General features: G+C 38.6%; 1 protein-coding gene and 1 long non-coding RNA gene across 2 annotated transcripts in view; both read left to right on the top strand.

Moving 5' to 3' along the window:
- LOC149970311 (uncharacterized) overlaps positions 1-14780 on the top strand; it is a 431327-nt gene that overhangs the window by 165983 nt on the left and 250564 nt on the right. The window lies entirely within an intron of this gene.
- Positions 7596-14780, top strand: part of eppk1 (epiplakin 1) — a 33807-nt gene continuing 26622 nt past the window's right edge. The window contains exon 1 of the mRNA XM_090228327.1: positions 7596-8204. The gene's annotated coding sequence lies outside the window, so the exon portion shown is untranslated. The remainder of the gene's footprint in view (positions 8205-14780) is intronic.

Raw genomic sequence — 14780 nt, 5'->3', positions numbered from 1 at the left:
TGGCATGAAGCCTCCAACGACGCCCTCCAGTCCGGAGCCTCCGGCGACGGCCTCCAGTCCGGAGCCCCCGGCGTGGGTGCCCAGTCCGGGGCCCGCAGCGAGGGTCCCCACACCAGAGGCGCTACCAAAGTGAGGTGAGCCAGAGGTGGAGCGGGCTCTACGTTCCGCACCAGAGCCGCCACCGCGGATAGATGCCCACCCAGACCCTGCCCTATAGGTTCAGGTTTTGCGACCAGAGTCCGCACCTCTGGGGGGGGTGGGAGGGGGGCATCTCAATCAGGGATTGATGACAGCTGTCTATCATTGTCTCTGATTGGGAATCATAGGTAGCCCTTAGGTAGCCCATTTTCCATCCTTCAGTGTGGGTAGTTAACTTTGTTTGTGGCACTTAGGCCTGTTAAGTTTCATGGTTGTTTTGTTATTTCTTGTTTTGTTTATTTAAATGAAATAAAATTCACGCTCACCACGCTGCACCTTGGTCTACTTCCAACAACACCCGTGACATAATGACCCCCTTGACAGTGTTTCCAGATTCCAAATTGTCCTCCTGATAAAGCAGGTCCTCTACCTGCTAAATCTGGAATGCTCAAAAGAAACAATCTGTATTAGAGAAGATACATTTAAAGGAAGATCTGACCTCTGCATAGTCTGGCTCAGACACAGGTGTTTGGAGCATTCCAGTATGCCACAGCTGGTGAGGTGTCAGGTTCGCCGCTGTACTTAAAGGGTGACATCTTCAAGGTTTTTTAATTAACGCATGTGAGACAGGTTCCACGTACAACAAGACAGGCAGAGAGGAGGAGAGAAAAAGAACACAGAACAGTGTTTTAATTACCTCTGGTTATGGACATTTATGCCAGCAATAAAGCTTCCACGGCCTGTTCCTCGGACAGTGAACATACATCTGGCGATATCTACATTTTCGGCCCCTTGATCAGCTAGCACCCTGAAAGTAAAGAAAATAGCTTATTTTTTGTAGATATGAGAACGATAATGTCAATGCAGCACAGAAAGCAATCTTAGGAGGTTTGATGAGGAAGAATGCAAAGGTTTTTATACAGAAAGTTACTCCCCACAAGATGTTACAGTAGTGCTTATAAATAGTCTATAAATAGTCCAAATTGGTGAAGTGAAATGAAAAAACTGAAATGGAAAAGTGGTGCGTGCACATGTATTCACCCCGTTTGCTATGAAGCCCCTGAAAAAGATCTGGTGCAACCAATTACCTTCAGAAGTCGCATACTTAGTTAAATAAAGTCCACCTGTATGCAATCTAAGTGTCGCATGATCTGTCACATGATCTCAGTATCCACACCTGTTCTGAAAGGCCCCAGAGTCTGTAACACCACAAAGCAAGGGGCACCACCCAGCAAGAGCCACCATGAAGACCAAGGAGCTCTTCAAACAGGTCAGGGACAAACTTGTGGAGACCACTATTAGTGGTTAGGATGCATATGCATAATTCAAGTAATATTTTTTTTCATTCTACTATATCAATATTTAGCTTGAAAGCCATCAATTTCTTCCTTCCAAAAACAGTTGCTGCTTTGTTATTGGCCGCAGTGTCCAGATAGAACATCTTTACAAGAGGTAGCCTACGCTTAACACCAGACTGGTATTGTGGTTGTTCATTAGGTAATGAGAAATATGCGATATGCATACAAAATAATATACTTACCTTCCTTGAAAACCCATCTATACCACCAAAGATTACTATTTTGTATTCTGAAAAAAGCATTGGAAATAAAAGTGAAATGTTTAACCTATTAACCTGCTTCAATATTTATGTATTACCAGTTGATGAAGAACAACTCCAATTTCACACATCATTGAAATTGTGTCTACTGTCATGTCGGTATGAAGGATCAGGAATGGTAATAGGCACAGGAATGGTAATAGGGGGTTTTATTTCCCAAATTACAGGGTGCCGTGTAAAGGCACAGGGGCAAAGACCAAACAAACACATATACAAAACACAGGGTAGAAACCCAAACAAAAGAGTGAGGAGTACCTTGAATAAATACACAATCGCACAATGATTATCACACTGGACGAGACCCGTAATCATCTGCACAATATACGTGGCAGGAAAGCCAAAACAACATAGCACATGTATTCACGCGAACCAACGGACATTGTAACAATAATCAACAAGACCATGGTGAACAAAGACACACTTATACAATTACTAATCCAAAGGGAATAGGGACCAGGGGTACGTAATGACAGTTCCGTAGGGATCTGTGACATCTACGAATAAGTAAGAGTAAAAAAGATAATAACCTCTTAGATTTGATGGAGACATTATACATCATAGTACCTTATCAATTTATGATTTGTATCAATGTGGACAAGAGACAGGGGAGCAGGAGCAGAGTATCTTTGCCGAGCAATGCAACGAAGTTGGATCATTGTGGTAATGATACCTGCACTATTACACATTGCAAAGACTCCCTAACTTTTCGCCATTGTACACAATGGCCCATTGCTTGGAGACTTCCTTTGACCATTCTAAAGCCTGCAATGGGCATCCTTGCCTTATTGGCCCTGACTTTCTGGTCTAACTCTTCATCTGACATATCAGAATAGCATTCCCTGACCGACATGTTCTTTCACATGTTCTTTCATCCTTCTGTAAATGGTTCGACCGTGAAACGTCATGCCAAGTTAGTCAGTGGAAATGCAGTATCCAGCATACCTTGAAGGGTGTCACGAGTAATTTCTAGTTTTGGCCGTCCCTCAGTCCCACTATAAGAACTGATTAGAACTTAATTAAATAGTGAAGGTACAACATTGTGTGTGAGATAGGTGGTGAAAACGTCAATAAACTGTTGCAGACCATCTACCATCTCCGTGGGAATATCAATATAATTTACCCCAGAATGATAGTGGAATGATAGTGTTCCACAGTATTACTTACCCGCTAGTGTTGTGATTGGCTGTGATATTTGCCTATTGATTTTTCAAGTTGGCATCTGCTGTCAAAATGTTCTGACTTTGTGGCTGTGTTATCTAGTGAAAATCGCTCTGTCATTTCCTGGTTGCTAAAATTTGTTATTGAAAATATATTTCACGTCGATGTACAATGATTTCCTTAACTATTTAGTGTTTACTTTCTAACTTAAACTGGAAATGAAAGAACAGTGTAGAATTTTTGCAACCAGGAAATGACAGAGCGATTTCCACCAGATACCACAGCTCGAGTTGGCCTGTAGCGTTTGGAAGTTAGCCATAATCTTTCACTGTACTTGGATCTAAGGAGTCTTTAATAGTTGTGCAATAACCTCTAATTTTCAATGGCAACGTTTATCTCCCTTCTATAATATTACGCATTTTCCCTTTCAAATAACTGCTGAGGTTTATGGATGTCAGAGAATAACACAATTTGGACTCGAACTCGGAGCCAAATCATAGAGATTTTACGATCTGTGGTATTCTTGTGAAAGTCTGTGCACCAGTGGAGCTGATGTGTCAATGTAAAACAAGAGTGTTCCTACCGTCAGATCAGAGAGACTGGCTTGCTAAAGTGTGATCTCTCAGCTCTGTGATTTTCATTAGAATGAATCTGTGACTAGGAAGTGGGGAGCTCTTCCGAAGAAACCTTTACTTTTTGTTCGCCTGTGGTCTGTCACTTCCTTCCCCAAAACTCCCTAGTCCACACCCAACTTCTAAAGAACATCCAGCATTCATTCCATCATTCCAAACCCACTTGGCATTTTTCTTATTTTTCCAACCTTTAATTTAAATAGATTTTTAATTTGAATTTCATGTAATGGACATGAACAAAATAGTCCAAATTGGTGAAGAGAAATGAAAATACTGAAACGGAAAAGTGGTGCGTGCACATGTATTCACCCCATTTGCTATGAAGCCCCTAAAAAATATCTGGTGCAACCAATTACCTTCAGAAGTCACACTGTGTGCAATCTAAGTGTCACATGATCTGTCACATGATCTCAGTATATGTACACCTGTTCTGAAAGGCCCCAGTCGGCAACACCACAAAGCAAGGGGCACCACCAAGCAAGAAGCACTATGAAGACCAAGGAGCTCTTCAAACAGCTCAGGGACAAACTTGTGGAGAAGTACAAATCAGGGTTGGGTTATAAAAAAATATCTGAAACTTTGAACATCCCACGGAGCACCATTAAATCCATTCTAAAATGTTTTAAATAATATGGCACCACAACAAACCTGCCAAGTGAGGGCCGCCCGCCCACCAAAACTCATGGACCAGGCAAGGAGGGCATTTAAAGAGACCAAAGATAACCCTGCAGCTCCTTCAGGGTTGTCTTGGTGGTTCCAAACCTTTTCCATTTAAGAATGACGGAGGCCACTGTGTTCTAGGGGACCTTCAATTCTGCAAAAAATGTGTGTGTAAAGAAACAGGCAGCACTGCAGATCCTGCACTGCAAGGCAACTTCCTTGAAATAAAGGGGAAGAGCAAACATTCACAGACACATCCTTGACCACTCTATAATGATATTATAATAAGTGTAGGCTACAATCTGTACAATTTGTCAATGACAAAATCCCATTCTGTTTACGAAAGGACAAAGTTTAATAGCAAAACCTTTTTACACAATAACTGACAAAAAATATACATTTTAATTTTGTATTATTGCAAAAAGAGAAGCTTACCTAAAACTATAACCACAAAGTGTGTAATTTGGTGATAAACAGAAATGTCCTGTAATGGAATTGTGTTTATTGGTTCACTGAATAAAAAAAAAGAATATGAGCATTTCTCATTGGACAAGTCCAGGAAGTCCTCTCCTGTTTCAGTCCACTTTCTTCTGTTTTGTGCCTAATGAACACAACCTAAGCCATTGTTTAACTGTCAAAACATTATGAACAATGGTGGGGGGGGGGGGGGGGGTAGTGTTGGTTTTACATGATGGAAGCCTTAATTTAGTTTACAAGGCCTAGTCACTTGCAACAGAACACTGATTTGCTTTCAAAACTTCATCATCTTCGTCCTGATATGCAAATGTGCAGTTGTGTTTCAAGTAATAAACACATTGTGCACAACATTGGAGTAAATAACATCACACAGGATATTCCTAAAACATAAACATGAATGGCATTGCAAGTAAAGGGTTAGCGAAATGTTCTGTGCAAACATTTTAATTACACCTACTCAGGGATCCATCCTTTGTGACATTATTACGGGTCTAGATTAGTACTGTACACGGGACAAACCAAAACCCAGACATTCACAATCGTATGCTTCCTTCGGTGTGCTACTAGGATGATTTCAAAACAGCACAGTGAAGGAAATGACATAGCAATGCTTTAGATTTCCAACCTACAGTACATGCAAATAGCCTTTTACCAAATTCCCCCACAGGAATTAACCCTTGAGTATCACAAATAGAAATTATGTGTATTACAGAAACTACAAATATGCTGAGCATTGTATTGATTACTCTAAACTAAACATTAACTTGTGTTAAATATCCCTATTTCAAGTATGGCTTGAAATAAAACATTACAGTTTTATGATGTATTACTTATTTGGCTAAGCCAATGCAATAAAATGGTTTTGAATGTCCGATAGTGTATGGTACATTCAAATGTTTGCATAAAGAGTGATAACCAATTTAATCAATTGCCACAATGAAGAGCCCATTCAATAAAATGTAACCTCCCTTTGGTAGCTGCTGGTTATTTTTCAGACATAAGAGTGTGTTGTGGTTTCTGTCAGACTAGTCCCAGAAGGCAAAACTAGCTGAAATTAGGTCATTACAAGTGGTCAAAATCTGTTTGTAGTGAAGTTATTGCAACCAGTTTTTCCCGCTGGTGTCTTGCAGATACTACAGCTTTTGAAAGACAACTTCAGATAGGTGGTTCCCATTGTTTCTTATCAGATAACAGATATAGTGGCCTGGCAGGTCTGGTGGTAATGCCACATCCTCTGGCACACATCTAGGTTGTCGGCATAGGTTTGAAACAAATCTACTGCCTTTTGACTCAGCCTCTCTACATCTTTTCCCACTGTCATCCTCTCTCTAGCTGTTCAGTAAATCAGGAAATACCTTTACATGTATTTATTTTTTTAATCAAATCTAATTTTATTGGTCACATACATATATTTAGCAGATGTTATTGCGGGTGAAGCTAAATGCTCGTGTTCCTAGCTCTAACAGTACAGTAGTATCTAACAATTCACAACAATACACACATCTAAAAGTAAAAGAATGGAATTAAGAAATATATAAATATTAGGACGAGCAATGTCTGAATGGCATTCACTAAAATACAGTAGAGTACAGTATATTCAGGGCATTCGGATAGTGTTCAGACCCCTTTACCTTTTCCACATTTTGTTACATTACAGCCTTATTCTAAAATGTATTAAATAGTTTTTTTTTTTCCTCATCAATTTACACACAATACCCTATAATGACAAAGCAAAAACAGGTTCTTAGAAATGTTTGCAAATGTATCTAAAAAAAAAATGAAATATCACATTTAAATAAGTATTCAGACCCTTTACTCAATACTTTGTTGAAGCACCTTTGGCTGCGATAACAGCCTCGAGTCTTCTTGTATGACGATACAAGCTTGGCACATCTGTATTTGGAGTTCTCTAATTCTTCTCTGCAGATCCACTCAAGCTCTGTCAGGTTGAATGGGGAGTATTGCTGTACAGATATTTGCAGGTCTCTCAAGAGATGTTCGACCGGGCTCTGGCTGGGCCACTCAAGGACATTCAGAGACTTGTTCCGAAGCCACTCCTGTGTTGTCTTGGCTGTGTACTTAGGGTCGTTGTCCTGTTGGAAGGTGAACCTTTGCCCCAGTCTGAGGTCCTGAGCGCTCTGGAGCTGGTTTTCATCAAGGATCTCTCTGTGCTTTGCTCCGTTCATCTTTGCCTTGATCCCGACCAGTCTCCCAGTCCCTGCCGCTGAAAAACATCAGTTGTGTACCTTTCCAAATTATATCCAATCAATTGAATTTACCACAGGTGGACTCCAATCAAGTTGTAGAAACATCTCAAGGATGATCAATAGAAACAGGATGCACCTGAGCTCAATTTTGAGTCATAAATCCAAGGGTCTGAATACTTATGTAAATAACGTATATACATTTTTAATTTTTAATACATTTGCTAAAAAAAAATTGAAAAAATTATCACTTTGTCATTATGGGGTATTGTGTGTAGATTGATGAAGACTTTCTTCTATTTATTCAATTTTAGAATAAGGATGTATCGTAACAAAATATGTAAAAAGGGAAGGGGTCTGAATTCTTTCCGAATGCACTGTACATACATTACCATCTTCCAAATTACCTGGTTTAAATATTTTCTTTAATGTTTTGCGCAAACCCATTGCTGTTTTGCATAAGCACATTGTTAACTTGTAGTATCAAGCCCGACATCCTGTGACCATCATCACTCAGTAATTTAACATCATTACATTTAATGTGTCTTAGCAATGAGTAGTCTTTCACCATCAGTTTTTTTGCACACATGTAACAGACAGACAGATGTTTCTAAAAGGAGTGTCTCTCTTTAGTGATGCAATTGACTGTGACTGTGAAAGTCCGTGTCACAAAACCGCCTTATCTGGTATACTCAGTTATGCACATTTGGGTGTTTGCCGCTCGCTCCCACACAAAGACAATGCTTTACGCTTAGGGGAGGGGGCATTTCCGGGCACAACCTGGATCAGCAAACTTAATAACCCTTTGCTTACAGTTTATTTACAGTATGTACACTGTCAATATGTATATGCTTTTCAAATTAATAACATAAAGGGCTTAAAGGGGGTACCGTTGCGTGTTTGAAAATAATCATCTGAGTTGGTTTAGCTAACGTATGTATACATTTGTTAACTTTGTTCACATGCAACGCTCTTGAAAAGCAAATTACAGCAACTCACCATATATAAGGTGTGAATACATTTCACAATAAATGATATGACATTGTGGTTCAATCAATCCAAAAAATCGCAACTGATTGTTAGGTAATGTCCAATGGGAACCAATTTGAGGAAATGAAGTGGAATTCCTGACATCTGGGCTCAGCAACAGTAGAATATTTTCCAGAGTAATGGGTGTGGCTTGTCATGTTGGACCTGTATATGAATAAGAGGAGTGTGGCTCCGATCCTGAGGAGTTAGCAGCACACAGTGATCCTCACGTCTGTCTCTACTCTTCTGCCTGACACACAGTGGTGCCTCGCATATCCAGGAGGCTTAGTAAGTACAACTCTCATGAATATACTGTTTTTTGCAGGCTGTCATCTATGCTGTACTATTAGTGGGTTAGTGTGGTTTCAGGGAAAATAAGTCTAAATATGCACATCTAATTGACTTTGGTTGTAGTTGGGTAATATTTGATATGTATGCATATTATATATACCTTACATGCGCTCCGCAATAAGACTACACAATTAACCTATTCAAATATTTATCTCAATCCATAAATATAATACAAATATGCAAGCAAGCATTAGGCAATGAGTTGACTAGCAAGAATTTATCTGAGAATTGTCTATATCGCATTTAAAGGCTTGTGAGGAGGATTCGACCAATGTAAATAAGACAGAATTCCTGAGAGGACCTTAAAACCCTTTGCATAGAGTATTTCAGAGTTCACCCTGTACAGATATAAGTTACCACAGAGATCATACATCCATATAGAGAGCATCAGAGTTATCCTCAGGGATCAAGTTTCAGATAGATACCAAACATGGATACTAGAGCATTATTCTATCACACATTCAATAGTCAGTCCTCTGGACACTAGAGAGAGTTACATTTTGGCCCCTCAGAGGGGGAAGGGCTGACTAGTCCTTGGGCGTTGTCCTTTGTGCTTTCCTTGTTCCTGGATAATTGTCCATGCTTCTCCAGTTGACAGAAAGCACATAAATTAGGGCTGAGCCTACTTGGTTTCAATTCCTTTTTAATTATTAAGAGGTAATAGTTTTTCATTTGCTGGAGGCGATGTGTAAAGAAAGACAGCACTGCAAATCCTGCACTGCAAGACAACTTCCTTGAAATAAAGTGGAAGAGCAAACATTCCCAGGCACACATCACCTTTGACCGCTCTGTAACACTATTCAAAGTGTGCTCAGCTATCTCAGGGCCTGGGGAGGCATTCAAAGTCTGGATTAGAACTTCTTGGTATGGAACACAGTAGATGGATTGGAGCCAGGGGGATTGTCACCAATAAAATGTTCTATTGGTTCAGAGACTCTGAGGTTATTACAGCATTGAGTTCTGTGAACAAATAGCTTTAAAAGAAGTGTAGGCTACAATCTGTACAATGTGTCAATGATCAAATCCCATTTTGTTTACCAAGAACAATAAAGTTTAATAGCAAGAGTGAACCTTTTTACATACTTTATTGGCAAAAAAACATACATTTTAGTTTTTAATGTTGTATTATTGCAAAAAGAGAAGTTTACCTAAAACTATAACCACAAAGTGTGTAATTTGGTGATAAATGGAAATTGATTTTTCTTTGTTGGATTTATAGAGTGAAATCAGGATCGTGTTTATTAGCTCACTGAAAGAAAAAAAAAAATTGAAAATGAAAATGAGCATTTCTTATTGGACAAGTCCAGGAAGTCCTCCCCTGTTTCAATCCACTTTCTTCTGTTTTGTGCCTAATGAACACAACCTAAGCCATTGTTTAACTCTCAAAACATTAAGAACAATGGTGGGGCGGTATAGTGTTGGTTTTACATGATGGAAGCCTTCATTTAGTTTACAAGGACTAGTCACTTTTGCAGCAGAGCAATGATTGCTTTCAAAACATCATCCTCACCTTCCTGATATCTAAATGTGCAGTTCTGTGCCAAGTAATAAAGAAATTGTGCACAACATCAGGGGAAATTGCATCACACAGGATATTCCTAAAACATAAACATGAATTACATGGCAAGTAAAGTGTTACTGAAATGTTCTGTGCAAACATTTTAATTACACCTACTCAGGGAACCATCCTTTGTGACATTATTACGAGTCTAGACTAGTACTGTACACGGGACCAACCAAAACCCAGGACATTCACAATTGTATACTTCTTCCGTGTGCTACTAGGATGATTTTAAAACAGGACAGTGAAGGGAATGACAATGCTTTAGATTTCCAACCTACAGTACATGCAAATAGCCTTTTACCAAATTACCTCATAGGAATTAACCCGCACCTTGAGTATCACAAATAGAAATTGTGTATTACAGAAACTACAAATATGCTAAGCAGATTACTCTAAACTAAACATTAACTTGTGTTAAATATCCCTATTTCAAACATTACAGTTTTATGATGTATTGCTTAATGGCATGATAAGCTAATGCAATAAAATGGTTTTGAACGTCCAATAGTGTATGGCAAATTAAATTGTTTGAATGAAGAACGATAACACATTTAAATAATTGCTGCAATGAAGAGCCCATTCAATAAAATGTAACCTCACTTTGGTAGGTACTGGTTATATTTCACACATAAGAGTGTGTTGTGGTTTCTGTCAGACAAGTTCCAGCAGGCAAAGCTAGTTGAAATGATGTCATTACAAATGGTCGAAATCTGTTTGTAATGATGTTATTGCAACCAGTTTTTGCAACCAGGTGTTTCTCATAGCTACTTCAGATAACAGATATAGAGGCCTAGCTGATCTGGTGGTAATGACACAGCCTCTGACACACATCTAGAGTGTCGGCATAGGTTCGAAACGAAGGTCTGAGTGGCATTGACTAAAATACAGTAGAGTACAGAGCATTCAGAAAGTGTTCAGAACCCTTTACTTTTTCCACATTGTTAACTTTACCGCCTTATTCTAAAATGTATTGTTATTTTTTTCCCTCATCAATTTACAAACAAGACCCGATAATGACAAAGCAAAAACAAGTTTTTAGAAATGTTTGCAAATGTATTTAAAAAACATATATGTTATATTATATTTACATAAGTATTCAGACCCTTTACTCAGTACTTTGTCAAAGCACCTTTTGCAGCGATTACAGCTTTGAGTCTTCATGGGTATGACGCTACAAGCTTGGCACACCTGTTTTTGGAGAGTTTCTCCCATTCTTCTCTGCAGATCCACTCAAGCTCTGTCAGGTTGAATGGGGAGTGTTGCTGCACAGCTATTTTCAGGTCTCTCCAGAGATGTTCAATCGGGTTCAAGTCTTTGCTCTGTTTATCTTTACCTCGATCCTGACTAGTTTTCCAGTCCCTGACGCTGAAAAACATCCACACAGCATGATGCTGTCACCACCATGCTTCACCGTACTGATGGTGCCAGGTTTTCTCCAAACGTAACACTTGTCATTCAGGCCAAAGAGTTGAATCTCAAATAGACTACATTTTATTTTAAACAGCATATAAACACTCTAAATAGGTCAGGAGCCAGACAGAGAGCCTAACAAGGAACAAAAATGTATTATTTAGGCTATATTATACCCTGAGCTCGTCATATGAGGGCTACTGGAGTGAATCAATTCAATTCTATTATTTCAAGGGATTTATGAGTGCGACAAAATAGGATGGACATAAAGCCCTCAGCGTTTTAACAAAATTTACTTGTATTAAATCATTATATTCTATAAATTGTACATATAGGCAGTGACTTATTTAGAATTAAATACAAATTAAACAAAAAACTCATTAGTGCCTTTGATTTCATTTTTAGAAATATGAGTTTGGCCAGTCCGTGTCTTCAGGCTCATGCGATGGCTCCTGGAGAGCCGGCCAGCAGAGGAGAATATCCTCTTCACACTTGCAAAACCACTGGGGATGCTAAACACCCTTTTAGCCACTCTTGCCAGGCTAGGCAGAGATGCAGAGTTGTTTTTAAAAAATTAATTTTAGTAGTTCTAAAGGTTTTTAGGCAAAATAACCCAATCAAAACGGAAAGCTCCTTAAATGCCAGGCCTATTGGGTCAAAATCAGTTATGGCCTATTAATAGATAATAGAGCGAAAATGAACAAAACGTTTAAGAGATCAGATTTTTTTGTTTATAAATACTTAGCTATACACTTAGTTATCTACCCACCTCGTTCCTTTCTTTTAGCATGTGTACGTAGCATGCTTTTGGGATATGTGTCTTTTATGATTGTTTAGTTGTGGACACTAAATCACTGCAATCCCTCTCTTCCTCTTTGTCTGAAAAAACACTTGTGTGTTTTATGAGTTTCTTTATGAAAATATTTAGCGAACTCCATTAAAGTTCCTAAAGCAAGCACACAAGTAGACTACAAATGCATGCTGGGGCGGGCATACCCTGACCTCGTGATATGAGGGCTACTGGAGTGAAATTGACACGCTCCAGTCAAATTGGGCATGTTCTCCTAGTCGCTTGTCGCTCCGCTCCAGCTCCACTCCGCTCACATACTCCGATTCTGACACAGAATGGAATTACAAGGAAAACAGGACTTTAGTTATGGAGAAGAGTATGCATGTGATGATGATGTATGCTGTGATGGCATGTTAAGCTTGACGAGTAAACTTACCCTTAATAATACCCATTGTGTCCTCATGTTACAGAGCCTACTACATAACAGTTAACCTGCTGCTTAATCATGCAAGACACAGCTTTGGTAAATATTTTGTCTTGATAGCTAATATTCGTAGATAATAATTTATAGTCTAATGCATTCATGGAAATAGCATGGAGACCACATTTTGAATATTGTAAATATTTATCCACACCCTGCATGAAAAACAATATAATCACACCCTCTCTACTCCCACATGTTGTAGTGATGTCATCCGGCACACAATCTAGCTACCCCTTTAGAGATAAATAGACCTCTGGCAGTATGTCAAGGGTGTGTCCGAAATGGAACCCTAATCCCTGTCCTTCAAACTCAACTCTGGACCTCGAAACCAGTTCCACTGCATTTTTTCATTGTTCCCCTCTAATCAGGGACTGATTTAGACCTGGAACACCAGGTGTGCGCAATTCCTTATCAGGTACAACAGAAAACCAGCAGGCTCCGTACCTTGTAGAGTAAGAGTTGAATACCCCTGCCCTATATAGTGCACAAAATAATGTGTGCACTACATAGGGAATAGGGTGCCATTTGGGATGAAGCCCAAATACCTTTGGTTTCTATCTTTTTTACTTCCTTATGACTTAGAACATGTCTGACAAGACTTTGCTTGATGTTAAGCACATTATGTCTTCCAAACAATGAGACAGTAATGTCAAGATTTTGATCAGATCGATAGTAAATACTGGTAACTATAACACTGTTTTGTACACATTTTGCCCAACTGTGGCATTCAAACGACGCTGCAATGAAAACTAATAGGACTGCAGCGACTGTGTTAGCATCAAAATCCGGAGTGTAAACTAAATGTTGCATTTTGCAACTCATTGTGTGTTGTACAGCCTCTTTCCACCAGGGGTAGCACTTCTCTCGCAGATTAAAAACAAGAAATGATCAATGGTGAGTGAAATAATGAGTGTAAAGTTAATTACTCGTGGATTCATCAGAAGTTAATTCAAACAATAGTAAAAAAAATTGCGTCATCACTGCGAGCCATCATGACAAATGCGACAGCCGCAGTTTACTTGTGAAGATAACTTTAGCGCTGCCCTAAAAACCCTATTCAAATTCAAATTCAACACAAACCTTCAAATACTATCGGTATGTAATGAGACATTATATAAAGTCTTTATAGTGTTTTATTTACATTTTATAGGTGATTTTTGAAAAGACCCGGGTGAGCTCCATTGCTTTCTTCAATCATGCAGAGACGGGCAGCATGAAGGTCTCATCATTGATTTTGCTGGAAAGGGGAGAAATTGTGCTTTACAATGGTATTCATATTAAATGTTTTGGGCGCTAAAATAAGGTCAAGTGTACGAAACACTGCAATGTATGTGAGTTTGCTAGCTACCGTTATTGTGCTACCCCAAAAACATTTGATCTTATGTTTTGATGAGCATGGGGCCTAGTGAATGCAACATATTTCTGCTCAACTTTTTAAGAATTATGTCACTGTAGATGAAATATATGTTTTTTAGTCGAGCTGTGTGCTTTTCTGGCTCATTTACCCATTGTTGTCTTATGTCTTAACATGCAGAAGTGCATTTATTGATAACATTCAACAAAATAAACCTAATCTAGTGTAATTAAGAATTATATATTCATGATCAGTGTCTTCTCTCAAAAATATGTTGAGTTACAATAATGTTTCAGGTTACATTTAAGTGCTCTTAGGTTTTATAGTTCCCCCATATTTCCATTTTAAGTCTACACCTTTCCAACAGTTGCTTTAGCATGCCTAAACAAATAAAGACATTTCACAATGTTACACTGATTGTGGTCCATTTAATTTCTAGTTATTGCAGGAAATGAACTAAAATCATATTACATCTTAAAATCCACAATCAACCAGACAATTGTTTTCACTTCATTACTGAAATTACATTAGATTGAACTGATTTAAAATGGTGTTTATTTATACCTGCAAACAACTGCAACATCAGGCATATGAGCCCAGGCAAGATTTTTTTGAAAGTTAATGCCATGAAACTGATATGAAATAATACAGTACAAGCAAACAAATAAATTGAAGCCATTCTTCAGAGTAAATCATTGATAAAACATAAAACTATTACTAAAGATTTCTACGTGAAAATGAACCTTTGCAACCTGATATTGTAAAAGAAAAGGAAAACCTGCTCTTGACAGTATCACTTTGTTTAAGATTATGTGTTGGCTGTTTGGCCTTATCATCCAATTATTCCCATTCACCAGCAACAAGCAAACTCAAATGTGCAAGTGCTTTTCCTATTTACATTTGTTTTTCTC

The sequence above is a fragment of the Oncorhynchus mykiss genome, chromosome 30 (assembly GCF_057628025.1).
Source record: "Oncorhynchus mykiss isolate SJ-2025 chromosome 30, ASM5762802v1, whole genome shotgun sequence".
NCBI classification, from domain to species: domain Eukaryota; kingdom Metazoa; phylum Chordata; class Actinopteri; order Salmoniformes; family Salmonidae; genus Oncorhynchus; species Oncorhynchus mykiss.
Note: the sequence above shows the minus strand (reverse complement) of the source record. Positions and strands in the feature narration are given on the sequence as shown.